Genomic DNA, 19,222 nt, shown 5'->3' on the forward strand with positions numbered 1-19,222 from the left:
AATCCAATGTCTTTAACCAAACGTTATCAAGATCTCAGGTATCATATATCCTGGTGTTGCTACTTCCATCAGACCTCCCTGGACCAGGCCAAACGTTATGAGTCAGCTCTCCAACAGCGATTTTTTTTTTTTTTATAATATCTTCATGTTTTATTGTCAGTTATATTAATAAAGTTACATACATTCTATAAAAATTCTAAAGTTTTCGACGCTTACATCTGCAAAATTTTTATTAACTAAATAAAGGAACACTTTGCCTAACTGTTTAATCAAAGATTGTTTTGTTGCTCTTGTAAATGTTGAGAAGACTGGATACATAAACTTTTCTGGTTCCATGCGACGAAGCCTAGGGTCGAGATGAGCTAATAAAGACTTCTGATAGAACCAGGCATTACGACTTCTTGTGCACTTGAAGATGCGATGAACGATAGTGTCAATTTCTCCTGGACATAAGGCACATAATGGGTCGATTGTTGGATTTTGGCGATGAAGAAGCTGGTTGTGGGGAATCCTCTCATGTATCATGAGATACCACGCTGACCGTTGCTCAGCTGGAAGTAGGCTGGAGTGAATGTTTTTAAAGACCGCTTTCCAGTTTAGCGAGTCGATGAAGGTCGGTGGATCCAGAAGCAGCGAAAAGTAATATTGGTACAAACCACTCGTCCTCAGGTTCTCCAAAAGATTGGACGAGAGATATGATATGCCAACCTAGCGTGCTGAAATTCTGCAGAGATACTTGGGCCGTTCGGTGGATTACCAGATCCTTCCAGAAAATCGACTAGCAGTGTAAGTTGATCCAATGACTTTACCAATCGATTCAGTAGAAGAGCTTTTGATTTCAACGCTGGAGAGTGTAGGTTTAATCCACCACGGTTTTTGGGAAGCGTAAGATTTTGAAAGGAGATCTTGAACTGTTGAGGGTGCCCCATCCACAGGAACTTTCTCAGCTCAGTTATAATGCGAGCTTCGTAGTTTTTTGGCAAGTACACGATAGAGGCCACGTACCACATTTTTGAGCACACATACGTGTTTAGTAGTGTCACTCTTAGAGTAAGTGGCAAGTTTCTGGGACTATCATTAAACCCACAGTTTTGCTTCGGTTGAGAATTGCTCCTGCTTCTTCACCAAAGTTTGTGAACAGCTCAGAGACTTGCACTAACATTCCTTCGTTTTCCAGGAACATCGAGATGTCATCTGCGTAAGCATTAATTATCACACCAGGAAAAGCTCGCCTTAATACGTCCATTAGAGGTTGCATATACAGTACAAAAAGTAACATTGACAAGGGATCTCCTTGACGGACCGAACGCTGGATGTGGATTTCGGGAGTTAGATGACCATTCACTAATATCCTCGAGAAAGAATTCTCCATGAACTGTTTGATGAGTTCTACTAGTGCCGGATTGAAATTCATTCTTAACATTGTTTGCTGAAGAAATGAATGATCAACGCGATCAAACGCGTGGTCCAGATCAAACGAAACTAGCAGTGCGTTCTGATGCCGGTGCTTCAATTCAGATATCCTACCCCAGATTTTTGTCGTTGCTTCGAAGATAGTTTTGGAGCCATTCGAACACTTCTGATCAGCGGATAGCACCAGTGGAACAAGTTTTTCCATGCGCTGCTTCAGGATACGCGAGACGGTTTTGAAGTCAAAATTTAACAAAGAAATGGGACGAAAGGCGGACATATCTTTTTTGTTACCCCTTTTCCGTACAAGAACTAATATACCTTCAAGAAAGTTTTTGGGAGCGTTACCTGACAAGGCGTCGTTTATTACAAGTGTGAATTCCCTCGAAATTATCCTCCAGCATTTCAGGTAAAATTCCTTGGGTAATCCGTCAATGCCTGGGGATTTTTTTGAGCAGCTCGATTTAATTGCAGCAAAGACCTCCTCCTCCTCAGCATTTCTCATGATCGATATGTTTTCCTCGATATGGGATATGGGATACTCCTAGTCGGCAAAAACCTCGCAGTATTAGAGGTTTCACCAGCAGCATACAGTTGATTGAAGAAACGGGAGACTTCAGCATGAATTTCATTTATATCATTGGTAACGTTGCCATCTCGAAGTTCGAGCAAGTTGATGCTTGTTCGTGCTTTGCGTGTTGACCGCTCGTTTAGATGAAACAGGCTTGTCTGCTCACCACCTATATAAGATGAATTGTTCCTTCGGAGCTTTGTTGAGAAATTCCACTGTAGTTGAAGAATTTGTCCCTTGATGCGATTGATGTTAGAACGTTTGTGTGGATTTCCAGGAAGTCGATTAACCACGTGCGAAAGCTGAGTTTGATAAATTTCCATGGTTCCACGAAAATCGTTGAAGAGCAGCGATGTTTTCCATTTAAGAAAGGAAATCAGTTTCGGCTTACAAAAAGTGATCCACCAATCCATCCATGTTGCATAATACCTTCTGTTTCGGACCCAGTATATCCATTTTCGTTCAAGTTCGGGGAGTGCTTCAGGTTCGTCCAGAACTTTCGTAAAAAGACTCCACACACCTCTACCAGCTGATGTGCCAAGGTCCGGTAAAACTATCCGTACGATGTAAGCCTTGTGATCGGTGAAAGCAGTAGTGCAGAAGTAAGCATTCCTTAGCCATCCCCGCATGGTTGCGCCTACCAGAATCCTGTCCAATCGTGACGCAGAATCGTGTCGCAGTAATGAATATTCTACTCGAGTTCCATTCAGATGTGTCCACGTATCGGTGAGTTTCATTGAAGTCATCAATCGTTTCAACGTTGGACTCTGGTTACCGGAGCCGATTGCATCCCTTTCGTTCACCACGCAATTGAAGTCACCACCAAATATTATATAATTAGATGCCCGTTGCAAGTAAAATGGCACGATGGAATTAAAGAAACTTTCACGGTTACTTCTGTTTTGTGAACCAGATGGAGCATAAACATTCACAAAGGTGACCTGCCCTATCTGGAGAGAGATCAAACGGGAATCTAGACTACGATGCACATTTTGGTATTGGAGCAGCTGCTTGACTGCAATTCCAGTTCCCCTTCGTCGCTCATCCACATTGAAAATCATTTCAAATCCAGGTAACTCCAACAGCATATTTTCCACCTCCTGCAGGAATATTACGTCAAGGTCATCTGACCGTATAAATGTTCGCAAAGCAGCGAGTTTCGTGGGGTTTGTAATATTGTTTATATTGATGGTACAAATGTTGTAGCTTTTTAGATCCATTTTAATGACGATGTTTAGACCTGGAAGGCCTCTTGCTTTCGGTAGTCTTGGGTGATCCCAGTCGTTTGAATGCAGATTCCGAATGATGGTTACGGGTGCGTTGATATTCATTGGAGATCTCTCGCTGGTCCCGGTTAGGTGACTTGAGAATTTTCTCACTCACATCAATCACTTCTTGGACGAGTTGAGCTGACCGCTGTCCCGTTGGGGAGGCAGCAACAGTAGTAGCGGAGTGAGCAGTAACAGCAGCAACGAAATGATCAACAACAGCAGTAGCAGCAGCGGAGCACGTCTCAGCATCAGTTTCGGTGTTGGCTGCCCGAAAAAAAATAACAACAAAAATACATTAAAAAACAATGTAACAATAAGACGAAAATTATTGTCTTAACAATGATTTATATTGTAACGTCTACAATAAATTTACCTCGATTTATGTTGTACAAAACAGTAAATTTCATGGTAAATGGAAAATTTACAATAAAAAAGGGGGGTTGTTAAGTATCTTAACAATGAAATTTTCGTGATTTTCCCATATAATTTTTTTTCAATAACATAATATATTATTGTTATTTTACTGTTGGTTGGCGAATTTATTGATTAAAAAAAATAACAGTGTACTTTAGAGTGTATGTGTTGGCTTGACAGATCTACTTTATCGACTTTAAAAATAAATCGAAAAAATAAAACATTGCCCCGGGAAGGGGGTGGAATGTCTGTTACGGGTGGTCCTTTTTTTTTTACTGGTTATGGATCGAGATTCGATCCGGAACTTGTGAGAAATACAGGCCAACTCCCCTGCGCTCGATATCCCTAGGTCACGTCTCCTTGGTGGTTGAGCGCCGTTGATAAGTTAATGCATTTGACTGGAGAGAATTGCCCATGAAATATGCTTCCACCTGAGAGTTCCTTTCTGACATCTTCAAGTGGTGGAATTTTTTATTTTTATTGTATGATTATTGACTGCACGGAAAAGGTCTCCATTAAGCTTTAGAGAGGGTCTAGGATAAGATATGAGCAGACGCGGACTGCCTGATTTTGAGCCAAATGAACTGTCAAAGCCAGAGCCATACGAGCAGCGCCTATCTCATAGCGAATTCGTTTATTATTCAGTTCCAACCTGGGTCGGGTATCAAGATTGGGTCTGCTTGTTTTCTGACAAACGTCAGTTTGCACGTTTGTTTTTAAAACCTAGCTCAGGTTGAGGTTCGCACTGACAAAAAGTTCGGTTTCGCACTGGGTTGGAACTGGTTCCAACCCCGATAATAAACGAATTCGCTATTAATTACATTGGCAGTGTTGCTGACCCTCTCATAGTCTGCATGCTTTAATCAGATTTATTTTTATTGTTCGTGACGTAACCCACAATGAAAATACACCAATATTTAATGTAACAACAATTTTTATTGTAATAGAATCGTTCATTATTGTTCATGATCGAATCATGTTAACAATAAAATAAATGAAAAAAACGATAAAAATCATTGTAACAACATTTTATTATGTACATTCATTGTACAGCTAGGTAGCAGTTTTACCGTTTTCGGAAGAGTACAACATTACAACAATCATTTTTATTGTCGACAATAAATATTAATGTTATAGCATTGTTTCCACTGAAAATTTCACTGTAATTTTTTTTTCGGGTGGAGTGAGGACTGGCATTGGAATTTCGTCCTCGATCGAAACGAAACGTTCACTTGGCGATATGTCCCTCGAGATACTTATTGCAGTTGTTGGATGTCCAGTTTCAATTGGTGCCTCCGGTGAATTCAGTTTTTTTCCCTCACGCAATGATTTTGCATATTCGGAGCACTTCATGGTGTAGTGCACCCTTCTGCGGATATTGTCACATACGACGGAATGGGTTTAGAAATGCGCATTCGAACTATTCTCACTCCATTAGGAACCTTGTTGAAAAGGTTCCTCCAGTGGTCATCTTTTATCGACAATACCTCACCAAACTGCGTCATCTGTTCCGTGATAATATGGTTTGGCATATCAAACGGCAAATCATGCAGCTTAACATCCGTTGCTCCATCGGCAATGAAGAACGGAATACGGTAGGTGATGTCTTTGTACTCCATCGTGTGCTTGAGGTTGTGCTCTTCAGCGAATTGTTCTGCAGATTCTATTGTATCCATCTTGAGAAATACGTACGATGTGATGTTGTTGAGCTGCAATCCTCGCACTTTGCTCCAATCAAGCTGAACATCTTTCGCGATGAAATCGTCCACTCGGGACGGTTTGGGTTTTGCTGGCATGACACTGAAGTCAATCACGCATAGTTGGCGGTTGGCCATGTTTGTGTTGTGTACTGGTTCCTTTCGGAAAAGAGTAGCAAAACTCATCGGACGGGTGTCCGGAGAAAGTAAAAAAAAAACACAACTTTTTCCTCTGCCGTAGTATTACTCGTCCGTACACAGTAAAGCTGGGTTTAGACTGGGCAAATCAATTGATCAAGTCAGTTGAATTCAACTGACTTGAACGCGAATTGAACGTGTAAACCATGCCAGTAAACTGACTTGATCAACTCACTTGAATTGAAAAAAGTTGAACCAGGCTCAATTTTTCAAGCCAATTGAATTCAACTGAGTTGATCAATTGACTTGCCCTGTCTAAACCCAGCTTAAGGGCTAGGTGTCAACTGAATCGATCGTTATTGTCGTAGAGGTTTTCGGGAAAGTATCATCTTCATGGACATCTTCCGTTAAAACAGTAACAAGCACAAATCTGCTGAACTTCACTAGGACCTTTTTTCAACCCGTGTCCCAAATCCTCACGCACTACCTTCAACAGCGCTTGCAGATCTCTGTGTTCATATCTACGCCGCCAAAAATACTGGAAAAGTTCGCAGTGCACGTGTTTGGGGTCTACTAGGCACTCCCGATCCGATAATTGTTTCAGAAGAAATAGACCATCGTTCCGTTTACCCAATAACACAGCTTCTTCTCCTTTTAGCACAGAAAACATGAAGCTTGTCAATTAACCCTTGAAACACCAAATCAATTATTCGGCTCACAACAGCAAGTTCTGTGCAAGCGATTCACAGAGACAGTCTACCCGGAACCAGTACCAGCGATTTACCATCAGCCAGACAAAAAACGGCAATTTACACTGATTATGTTCTTTTAGAATGTTGGTGTCTTTCTTGATGTGAGAATTTGCACTTCATCTTCTCCATCTACCCCAGCATCAAATTTTAACGTCGAAAAACAGGAAAAAAAGAAGCATTAGTAGTGAAATGTGAAAACATTGCGAGGTGAAGTGTTAAACAGTGTGTATTTCAGTGGGATAAATTGGAAAATCTTCGAATAAACAGTGAGTATAGACATCGCAGGGCGTAGCGTAAGACCAACTAGGGGTGTCTCAGTGATTCGATTTTCGTCTGGTTGCTTTTATTAGAATCACACTGGTCTCGGTGCTTAGCATTTTGGTTAATATTATATCACTCTGCACGGAGAAACGAAGTATGTAATTCAAAAGTACTCATCTTGATACCTAAGTAAAACCGCTCAAATTGATTTTTTTGCGAAGAATCCAAATTTTAGTATTTTGCAAAGATTTCGTTTTGAGTAGAATGCAAGTGTTTCAGCGAAAGTGAATATTGGGTAGAAACAACTCAAAATCGGGTTTTCATCATATCAATTCAGTGCTAACATTTGAAAACGGCGCAGGAGCCATTTGTAGACGAATGGTTTGTGGGCCCTTTGCTCACTACTTGAAGTACACCCACGCGACACAACAGCAACATCGGGTAGGGGAAATTTTCCCCTTCCTGACGATGCTGTTGGTTTGCGTGGGCGTTCGTCGGGTAGCGAGTGAAGGGCGCACAAACCATTTGTTTACAAATGGCTTTTGCGCCGTTTTCAAATGTTGGCACTGAATTAGTTGAACAGGGGATTTCTCAATTGTTTTCCATATTTATATTGAGCACTAGAAATGAGTTTTATGCTTGGTTTTATTGATCCTTATAATCGAGCTTATAATAATAAAATCAAACCATATATGGCCCCTGAAGGCTCGAGTTCCAAACAGGTAGAGTTCCGAGCACCACTCATATTTCGTTGGATCCACTCTCGACTTTCCTGATTCCGGCAGGTGTACTCGAGGAAAACGTAGTAGACCCATCAGTCTAATTGCTTTGTTGTTTTGGAGCTGATTCGCTGTGACATCCTTATTCTCGTAACCACTTCGAAATAAAGATCATTTAAAGTAAAAAAAAATGTGGGGGAAGGTTAGGTAATCCACTCTTCTACCGAACAAGCAACAATGGCTGATCGTGGCAAAGGAGTAAAAGGTCGTATCTCCGGTCTGATCTACGAGTGGTGCTGAAGGTGTTCCTGGAAAATGTGATCCGTTATGCTATCACCTACTCTGAACACGCCAATCGTAAGCGGCCATGGATGCCGTCTACGCTTTGAAGCGACAGACGGACTCTGTGCGGTTTTGGAGGTTAAATCATCACCATCTTTGGCAACAAAACGGCCCTTTTCAGGGCCAACAAGCTTATTACAGTGCACCCCCAACGACCACAAAAAATGCTCTCCAGAGTTGTAATCTTGTAATCAAACTTGGAAGCAGGGGTGCAAGTGATTTTGATCGATTCTCTTCATCTTTCGTTAATAACTCGTTAATTGCCCTTTGCTTTCAAGGTATTGACATTAGCAAACTACGCAAAAGGAGAGTGTCGCTACTAGATAGCAAACTACTCATGATGGGAGGAGTCTGTGTAGCTTACCGGCGTATGCAAAAAGAAAGGCAATCAAAATTTCATTTTGTGATTGTTTCCCAAACACAGACATCATATTGAAACACCATCGTGATTATGCATTGTAGCATTCTCTGTAAATTACAATTGGTACAGTAAGTGCTTCAGTGTTCACACTCCGCGTTAGATAGAGTCAATATTGTTTCACAGTGTTTATTGAGAAATTCTGTAAAAATCTTCAAAATGTCTTATAACACATGGCTGCTAAATATCTTTGCGATTATCGGAAGCGCGTGAGAGACCAGGAGTCAGGAAAACCTGCGAAACAGGCGCAGACCGTTGCTGAACGCGTTCGAATGTGTCGAGCCAACAAGAAAGCGGCCAATGGTAATCCGAAGGTCAGGAAGCGGGACATTTCGCCGAAGGTCATTTCATCGAATAGGTCATTTCGCCGAAGATTTTTTCGTCAAATGGGTCATTTCGCCCAAGAGCAAGCTATTTTCTACAGTTTTGAACTTTTCTCAAAGCTCAGTATATTTTGAAATCAGACTCGAAAAAATATTAAGAAGGTTCGATTTTTTTCAACCTGGCAAGCTATTCAAATGTAATGCTTCCTTCTTTTGAACATGACCAGTTATTTAAACTTGTGCTGATTTCAGGAAATTTTAAATAATCAATATTTTTTTATTTATAGAAATGATTCCATCTTTTGAACATGACCAGTTCTTTCAGTTTGATTCATGATTAAAATTCCATAAAATGGCCCATTCGGCGAAACGTCCTTCGGCAAAATGCCACAACCCCGTCTAGAAAAGTAAAGTCTTTCTGAGAATAATATACGCGGTAATTATTTATTTATTTTTTTGTAATTTTGAATAAAAATTCCAAAAAATTGTTTAAAACTCAGGGTGGCCAGCAAACCGGGAATATCTGGGAATTTGAAAAGTAACCGGGAAAACCGGGAAAAACCCGGGAATTCGAAGAGCGAACCGGGAAAAATAAATTAACCATACCATAGGAACAAATTTTTACACCAGAATTTCAGGTGTAAATTGCATATACCCGTCTTATTGTTTTTAAAATTTAATCACTCAGCAATATTGCAATAAGTTTCAATTTCAGATGTAAAGGGCATGGTCCTTAAAAGAAAATTTTGAGGATGCTGGACTTTGGATACAAATATTTGTAAAAACCGAAATTGAATTACTCTTTTCCGGGGTTTTAATTTTTCGTTGTTCACAATTGTCATGATATGAATTCCAGAATTAACTTGTAATTCTGCTCTGAATTATCATGAAATTCTTTTGAAATTAACCAGAAAACACTCAGCGTAATAATTACCGTTGAATTATTTTTGAAATTCACTTGAAACCCCTTCTAAGTATTTAATTTGAATCCTTCTTAGAATTCCCTTGAGCCACTTGGGCGACGATTCGTTTGAAAATCTTTTCAAAATTTTTTTTTGAGTCTATTCAAAACAGCAGAAATTTTCCGAAATTTTATTTAGAAACCCGTTGGAGTATTTTAAAGAATTTCTTTCTTATTATTAGCAATTTTTTGCAATCAATTTTCTTAGATTTCTGTGATGAATTTTTCGCACTAGGGTTGAAATTATTGTCAGAACACTCTTAGAACTCTGTTTCTTGTTGAATTCTGATCATAGGGTAGATAGGGGAAATATGGTCCACCTAAGAAAAACATATCATAACACATGAAAAACATTCATAAATGTATGATAGCTGTGATCATGCTCATGCTTTGGAATATGTTTGATAATATATAATGTTCAAAACATGGATAAAATATGATAGACTCAATATATTATTATGTTTGAAAAATTTCAGTTTTTGCTCCGATCAACAACCATACGGGGCAATATGAGCACCCTAGTGAAAGTTAACGTTTTGACAGGTTTTCACTAGAAAATAACATTCCCATTATTATCTTAGACATGTAATTGAATTTTGATACGGTTTTCATGGAGATGCATATTAGAAGCATTTTTAACAAGTTTGTAAAAAAAATTAGATTGAGTATGCCCCGTATGGTTTTCTTGCCGCCATACCTCTACTTCTCTTGGAATGTTTCTTAAAATTTATCTGTCATTTCCTCATGATCCCCATACAAATCTTCTCAAAACCACGTAGAAAGTTTACTTAATGTTTTGTTTTTCACAACTCATTTTGAAATTTTCTAAATTAATCCTGGATAGAACCCTGTCATTGAACGTCGCGTGTAAGTGGAACTTAATGAAGGCCTAAGTACTTTTTCGTAGTTTTTAGTCTTCGGATTTGAAAGATCGTCGGTTACAGTGGCCTGCTTACTGAGCAGAAAAACGCGGTCACAGGTCCTTACATATCAAAGAGATTTATGGTAAAATCGTTTGTGTATCGCGTATTTTGCGAAACTCGTTGTTGTCGTTGGTTCCGGGTTAGAATGGATACACAAATTTGAGCAACGGTATTATGTGATATGAGGGGCTCGGTGGCCTTAGAGCAACCGTTTTTGCTTACTGAGCAGAACATCATGAGTCTAATCTCAGGCCCATCCACATTCAAGATTCGTCAATCGTTTTATTTGTTAATATGACTACATGGTAATAACAGCAACTCGGTGATTAAAAAGGTGCTCGTCTGCCTAGTGGCAAACGTTTTTGCTTACTGAGCAGAAGACCGTGGGTTTAGTCCCAAGCTCCTTCGCGTTATATGATCATTAGGACATCAATTCAGCTTATCGTTTACCAAAACGAACCCTGCTGCAAACCCAACCCTCTTATCCAACATCCCAGTGATTCCTCGTGGAAGTGCAGAGGTGTTCTCGGCTTCCATCAAAGCGAGTGTCATGTCAACACAATCCTTCCCATTCCTTTCTTGACCTGTGTTCGGGCGCGGCCGGCGCTGGTATTGCCTAATTTAAGATCACCAGTTTTTACACATTGAGGATGATTGCTAGTCCCAAGCATCGTCTATTGGTTCTCTGTGTAATTACAGCTGATCTGGCAGTAACAGAGTAGCAACCGTGGGCGGTCAATCAAGCTCAAGCTCAAGCTCAAGCTCCATCTACCCCAGCATCAAGGCACAACTATCCCCCAGACTCCGAGTTTGCAACAATTTTTGATTGCTGTGGATTTGCATTTCGTAAAATGTCATTTTTTGCAGTAATACAAAGTTTCTTCTTGCTTTAGTGTTCTTCAAGGAACCGGTCGTTGGAACTTCATCACAGAGCAACGCGTTCACGGTATTCTTTAGTCCAACAAGTTTCCCTTGGTAAAATTGACCGCCAAATTCACATCTGATCGACTTTTGAGTGCCCTTGACAATCAGCCGTTGGATTCCTAGAGGCTAGACAGCATAAAAGACATGCAATCGTGGTCTCTCCGAGTACATTCCAATGAAGATGTAACGTTGCCATTTTACCGTTATATGACGTTCTTAAAAAAAAACAAGTTTTGCGTTATGCTCACGCATCATATCCACACCTATGAACAATATGCAAAATTTTGGCTACACAAGTTCACGGATGAATAAGGTTGGTACCAGTTTCTGGAATGTTTCGTCTGTCTGTCTGTGACATCGGTAAGAATAAAAAGACCAAGATATTATTTTGTGCAAAATATGATTATTTAATTTGATTTTATTTCTTCAAAAACAGATCATCTACTAGATATGATCTCCATCAATCGAAGCCACGATTCGAGGAAGAATGTTTGGATTAAGTTTGAGTAGCAAAGCATTTTAGATAGCACCAGCCGTCAGATTCATTCTTTGATCACTCAACATTAACTTCAACGCACGAAAACCACGCTCGACTGAAACCTGCGTAGCTGAAGCCGATAAAACAATCATAGCCACTCTGCAAAGTTCAGGGCTTGTGAACTTCTGACCTTCCCAGTATGCTAGCAGATCAAAATGCACTGGTTTCTCATAGCTGGTAGATGGACCTGGGCGCAACGTTTCAATGATGGGTACCTTCTCCCTCGTCTCAAGCTGGTGTAACATTAGAGCATGTCCCATTAAATTAAAATATACTTGTTATTGTAATTGTTTGTAAGATAGGAGCTAGATCTAGAAATTGTTAGAATATTTAAAATAAACTCGCCTATTTGAGCGCCGTCCGCTACCAAAACTGCTCGAGTAGACGACTACCACCCCTTCTCAACGGTTGGCAAACGTGTGTGGAAGGAAGTTCAGTCCTCCCATTGCGAGCGAGGGAGGAGATAAATAGGCTCTCGACCGCTTGAGGAGGCCTCTTTTGTGGAAAACCTTGTGACCGTACGGACGCGCAAAATTATTCAGTCGAGTGTTAGAAAGTATAATACGGATTTTTGCCTTTCGCGTGTGTGACGCCGAGTGTGGCGAGTGAAACGGCCTGTAACCTGGCCAGAAAATCCAAAAACCAGTCTCGGTAGTGCATAACTCTGGTGTTCGGACGAAGTGTGCCGAAACCTACACGTGGCGTGCGTAGTATTTGCCACCGAGCTGGTGCACAGTCCTAAGTTCGCGAGTGTCCGTCGGTTGTGTGGTAGCCGAAGGAGTGAATAATTGCCTCCTTCGAGCTCCTAGTGTTGGTCCGAGAAGCCGGAAAAGAACAGGCCGTTAGAACGGTCCACATTAGTGCGCGAGTGGTGAAATCAAATTTCGTACCTCTGTCCGAAAAGTGTGCCGCAACCAAAAGAAATACGCCTAACCACGTGTGCTCGCAGGATTCCTAGGAGAATCCCTGCCGCAATTGCCCCGACGCCTGCGACGACGCAGAGAGCAGCGAGCGACGACGCGGGCCCAACGTAACCTCCCGATCGACAGAGTAGGCAGCCCCTGAGGGAAAAAGGTAAGTTGCATGCTACCTTCATAATGTTATACTGGTTCAGCAAAAGAAGTGTTACTTGTCAACGATGAGCTGCCTTGTGAATCCTCGTCAAAAAATCCTGCCAAAATAGTCTCCAGATCATCTTCATTCATGTTGATACTTGGAGCATCAACAGTTTGATCGATTTTTCCGTCAACGCAACCATGCAGTTTAATGAGAAACTCCTACAAAATTATGGAAAAAAATATCATATAAGAACATAGTAGAGACATGATGAACTGCAGAAAAAAAAACCTACTTGTACAAGCTCTTTATTTTTCGATGAAATTCTTTTCGATCCCAGGCAATTGAATCGAGGGTCAAGATATGCGCAGGCCTTGAACTGATTTGATTCAGTGAGCTTCTGTAAACGCCGTTGACATGCTTCTAGTAGTCGTTGAGCTAAACAATTTTCTTTCAACCTAATCAATTTCGCCTGACATACTAGCCAGTATGCATAGAAATCGCTCAATATGGCGTGTCGCTTTTGTAGTTGCATGGTGAGAACAAAAGGTGCTTCAAATGCCTCGCAAAATCTTTCAATGAATTTCCAATGTGGTGAGAAATCTGTAATCATTAAAAAGAAACCTAATTGAGTGATTGTCAATTGGAGCGTTAAAAACAACGTTTAAAGAGCAGAGGGAAGTTCTTTGTTTTATGACGAGCCATGTATAAGATATAGGAAAATACGCAACGATGGGGAAGAGGTGTAATAAAGTTCAAAGCACTATTTTAAATCTTTAAGAGCAAACATGAAAAAAAAATTAAAAAATCGCATACTTACCAATTTCCGGATAAGCCTTTTTAAGCATGCTGAAGAATTGTTTTTGCTTCAATAGAGACTTCAACATGAGATACGTGCTTTTCCATCGGGTCTTATTATTGATCGGTGGAAGGTGGGCATCATGTTGCTTGACAAATTTGTGGTGTTCAGTTTGTCGTAATTTAATAACCAGTTTTTGGATTTTTTGGATTCGTTTTTCATACGGCTTGATAACGTCCCATACTGTCAGCTGTGCAGTATGTGCTGCACATCGAACGCTACCCAAAATATCCTGTATCGCGGCATCAAAGGGATCTGTGGAGACCGGTGGAGTCTCCGTTGTTTCATTTCTTCCATCTTTGCCATTATTGAAATCATCATCTTCATCATCTGCCTCGGAGTCAGCATCGTCAGCCTCGATTTGCTCATCCGCACCATCTACCGTATCAGGCCGATCAATATCCTCATCGCAGGTGTCTTCGAAACTTTGATCCGTAAGAAATTTTAGATCGATGTTAGCTTTCTCGAGTGACTTCTTCATCTCGAAAACAAAGGCAACCATATTTGCTCCGTTGTCGTGAGTGACGGCATACACCTGATTCAGTTTAACTTCGAAATCACCCAACACATTTTCTATCAGCGTCTTCAAGTTTTCCTTCGTTTGCCTTCCTTGAGTCTCTTTGATGACTAGAATTATAATTAAAGCAAAACAAATTTAATAAATTTAAAAAGGAAAAAAATGTCCTCAGATATTTTGCAGATCCCTTCATAGCATCCCATCATTCGCCGAAGTCTGGAGCAAATTTCAAAGACTATCAAATTTTACATTACAAAGGTTGCTCACGTCGATTCATGCTTCGAAAAATCAACACTGCACAGTGCTCTAGGATTGAAAATTAGGAAGATAGAACTTTTACTTTGACTAGGGGAATTTACGTATTCTCGGCAACCTAAGCAGCGACGTTCTTTCTATAGCCTTTTTCTCTAAGGAACGCACACATATGCAGTATTGGTTTGTTTACAATCTTTTGCTGCCAGCTGCTCTAACAATTTCAGTCGAAAGAATTGTCAAAAACTGTTTTGAAACGCTTTTACAAAGCTCCAAACTTCTCTAGTGAGAGCGAGTATTGTCGGCAACCACTTTTTCTTCGGCAACCGTTCCATTTGAACTGCATGTAAATCTGCTGTTCTATTATCGGCAACTCGAAATCAGCTACAATTTGTAGTGCGTGTGTTGCATTTCAAGAAAACCTTGCTAGATTGCTTTTTCTCAGTGGTAAAAATATAGTCAAATTGAAGCTGAAAGCATAAAGAATCGTTTGTATGCATTCAGCGAAGTGTTTTCGTAAGAAAATCCAGTGAAAATAGTGTTTCAATTTGGGTTGCCGAAAATAGTCTGTCATGCCGAAGCCGTCATTTCCCCTATATGTTTTTTAGTATTACTTCTACGTGAAGTCAACGATTTACATAGTTGAAGATGCTAATTTCAAATAACAGACTGTAGTGGTAATTTTTATACGATAGATGGAGTAGATGAAAGCATAGAGTTGATAGTTCCGTTAGAGTACGGCAGTGTGAAGATTGTATATAGATATTAGAATAGCGAACTAGGACAACTTTTAAGGAAGGTACAAATAGGTTTTTACCTTCCTTAAAAGTTGTCCTAGTTCGCTATTCTAATATCTATATACAATCTTCACACTGCCGTACTCTAACGGAACTATCAACTCTATGCTTTCATCTACTCCATCTATCGTATAAAAATTACCACTACAGTCTGTTATTTGAAATTAGCATCTTCAACTATGTAGAACTTTTAGTAAGTTTATAGATTTGGAGTCTTGAGTGAAGTTTTTATGCTTGAAAAGTCGCATCTTTTGGTCGTTTCACCTAACGTTTGTCTTGATAATTTTGAATCCTGGACCACTGTGCACTGGCGAAAAAGAGAAAAAAATATTCTTGTTAGCCCTAAGGGTTTAGTAGTAAGGGATTTTTCTTGGGCCTTTCTAATCTGTTCTCACTCCCGTTGTAATGTTTTGTTAACACAAAAGTTCCTCTGGCGTGTAAGATAATCTTTCACGTTAGCTGGTTAGTGAATTGATCAGAAACATATTTACCGAGATTACGAACTACGACTTTATAATGAATAATGATTCGCGCACTGATTCCAACGAAGTGGCGGCTTCCTCTGGATGCTCCATCAACTTCGATTGTTATCAGCGGTTGTTGTTTGAATTCTGCTGATATGAGCTGCCGAGCTATACATGCTGAGTTGTCCACCAAACCGGCCACAGTTTTACGATTGGCAGTGATTCCGGTGGCATCATAGAGAGGACCTACCAATGTTTTGAATCCTTCCATTTCCGGGAACGAATGTGGGAGGTGATTGACAGTAGCTAACTGCAAAGTGCCAAGAAGGACGTTTCTCTTTTTGTTTCCACAGGTAGCTTTCTGGATTTTTTCTTAGCCGGTTCAGCTGCTTTCTCAGTTGGCGGAGCAGGTAAATCCATTGCCGCGTAAACATCCTGGTGCATTTTAAAAATATGCCTTTTAAAATTCCCCGGCATAAGCGTATCTTGCTTATAATTACAGTTTTCACTGGCTTTGCAGAGGAACTTCCCGTTTTCCACCTGGATAACCTACAGTAGGGTGTTTTTCTGCGTACAACGTCGTTTCATTCTGGAAATTAAAAAAGTATGTATGTATATATGAATTGCAGAGATCTATTATATTGTCAATTACTTACTTTGATTTTTGCGATCACGGGTTGATGATTTAGAAAAATTGTAACAGCACACAGAAGTACACTTCTGGCTAAATAAAACACGGCAACGTTATGTGATTGGAATCTTTCGCGAAAAATCTTTGCGAACGAAAGAATGCATTCATTTGCGATCCTTTTGCCAATCATTGAGAATGCGAAGCAAGTAACGTGGGAATGAATCAATGGATGAACATAAACATCAATGAACGCTGTCAACCTTTTCATGTTTTCGTTCTATCCTAAGAGAAGAGGTGACAATACGGGGGCGAAAATGAACCACTTTTCTGTCACCTCTTCCTCTTAGGTTCTATCTTATCCTGTTGCGTGAACGCGTAATTCTCCACAGGCAGGGCTGCGGGGATTGTTTATCACAGCGAAAAAATGTTCATTAGTGATTTCAAATTGAACGTTACGTGAATGATTTTTTCCATGCTTGGGTATTAGAGCTTCTTTGAGAGAATGTTTTTTTACTCAGTGACTTTTGAAGTGAGGCAAGGAAGAAGTGCGTTACGGATCACTTGAAACCGTGAGCAGCAATTTTGCCTGGAAACTGAAAAACGGGTTTGCTCGTATTGGGAACAGATGATGTACGCGGATGTGAAGTATGAATAACTTATGGAGTTGCCATTAGCGTTGTTACGGAATACTTCGTAACACTCACGTCTCTTTTGAAAGTCTCAGTCAGACTGCTTTCATGAACAATGCTGGGGAGTAAACATTGATTCCAATCTAAACAAGAATACCAAAAGTATGACTGTCGGTATTCCCGGCCACGCCCATCTTTACCGTAACTAAGGATAGGGAAGGAAATGTTGATGTAGTACTTACTCAACGAGAGGCCACCAGCGACATCCTCATAAGTACTACGGAGTTGGATCATTGGGTATGGTCAAGGAATCAAAAATATCTCCAAATGACAAAATAACAAGCGATCAACGAACCGAATAATAACGCTATGTCAGAAGTGGAAAACAATAATGATATAATCTTCACCGTTCTTTTTCATGACAAGCAGCTCGTGCGACCCAACTCATTCGGGGCGGTAGAAGGAAACGAGCAAATTGTTGGCAAGCTGCTTCACGAAGTAAAGCCGAAGATGATACACGTGTGTTAATGGGAAATTTTTTGTTATGTCTTTTCCCGATTCATATCAAGCTATGTCCTCATCCGTGTATATTGCAACAAAGCAGGCAAGCAATATATCATTATCCTTCTACCACTCGGATCGAGCTTTGTTACAGAGCGAGTTTGTCTAGGTAGTCGTAGCAACCGTTTTGTCTGTATCGTTGGTTGCTTTATGTGTTTGGATTCGCTGGGTATGGTATTAGGTCAGGATTTGCCTCAAGCTAGCGATACGACCAAAAGCATATGGTTGTTTTTTGGAGGAACTTGAGAATAAACCCACGATCTTCTGCTCAGTAAACAAAGGCGGCAGCTGCTAAACTAACCGAGTTCCTCAATTTGTTTTCTTAGTACTGTATTGGTGAAATTTATATGAATCCAAGGGGTGGTCACTCTACACACTTATTTTGCGCCAACATTTTTCTCAGTGTGCCTCAAGTGTGCCGCGATGTACCAAGAGTTCCACGTCATCAGACTGATTTTTTTTAGTGAATAATTGTATATTTGGCAACCCGGTATTTTGACAAGTCAAATTTTTTTTTTTTTATTATAAAACCGTACGAGCTGTCGAAAACAATGGTCCCGTCAACGCCAGATCAACTGATCGGCCCAGTTCCGTCTTCCGTATGTCGCAGTGTGATGAAGATTTGATCCACGGAGAGTACAGCAAAAATTATACGCTGGTGAGGAACATTGGGAATGCACTTATTGAACATTCTGCACCGGGACATCAAATATGAGGACGTTATCATCGATCACCATTTCCATATCAAGCTGATTGACTTCGGATCGGCGACGTTCGTACAGGAAGAGCAACTTTTTTCCACCTTCTACGGTACGACCATAGAGGTAACTCTAAGACAAGTAGGTCCCAAAGAAACGTGCTCAACTTTTTGACTCACCTCTGGTACTATCTTTGGTCCCAAGCTTGTCGAATCACCCCTCGAAACATAGGAAAAACCAATAACCCCTCATTTTATCTGTCAAACTTTCATAGCGAATCAAAACAAACATTGCGTAGTACTAGAATTTCGACTAGAATAGGGTACGTTAATCGTTTGCTTGGGACCAATAGGCTACTAAAGTAGTGAGCCAATTTAAAATCGTTAGTTTCGTATTGATTGTTGGTACGACCGAGTACTGCAGTCTGGAAGTGTTGGTAGGCAACCGCTACTCCTGCCCTGAACTGTAAATGTGGGATCTCTGTGTGAAACTGTACGTGTGGTTGTTCTTCGAGAGCCCATTCGTGGACGTTGAGGAAATCCGTTGACAAGAATCCCAAAACTCGGATCACCATCCAAAAGCTACTGGAGGTGAAATGGATGACGCATGAAATCAATTCGTCACAGTTCAATTTTCCCAAAATCGTCCCCTGCTAACCGTACGAAATCAATCCGTAGAAATGCTACGTAGATGGAAATATCTGCTCCAGCCAGACGGGACTGTCCACGTCGCCGCACAGCCTTTCGATATTGGATGACGTCGATGGTGAAGATGAGGATGAGCATGTCCAATGTCGAATAAGTCAGAAAATTAATTTAAAAAATAATGATTTACTGCTATTTAATTGATATGTTTTTGGATTCATTTGTAATGATTTTTATTCGGGGACTGAGTTAAAATGTTTAGTGGCGGAGTAGCAGTGATTTTAGTTTAATCAATCCTGAACTAGTTCAGGTTGAGTGTTAAATGCTTCCTGGTGATTCGGCAAGTTGATGGTTCTGTTGGTGTGTCAGATAGCGTATCTATGTCTGGAGCTCTACAACAGGCAATGTTAGTGAATGTTCTTGTTTCAAAATCCAAGAAACATCTGGAAGTC

The 19,222-nt window shown here is 40.4% G+C and overlaps 1 protein-coding gene and 1 pseudogene across 1 annotated transcript in view; one reads left to right on the forward strand and one right to left on the reverse strand.

Moving 5' to 3' along the window:
• LOC135698958 (serine proteinase stubble) overlaps window positions 1–19,222 on the forward strand; it is a 667,696-nt gene that overhangs the window by 67,113 nt on the left and 581,361 nt on the right. The window lies entirely within an intron of this gene.
• On the reverse strand, window positions 11,569–16,195 carry LOC135698959 (uncharacterized; annotated as a pseudogene).

Source organism: Ochlerotatus camptorhynchus, unplaced genomic scaffold (assembly GCF_037179485.1).
Source record: "Ochlerotatus camptorhynchus isolate MF236.1 unplaced genomic scaffold, CSIRO-AGI_Acam_v1.1 ptg000099l, whole genome shotgun sequence".
Lineage (NCBI taxonomy): Eukaryota > Metazoa > Arthropoda > Insecta > Diptera > Culicidae > Ochlerotatus > Ochlerotatus camptorhynchus.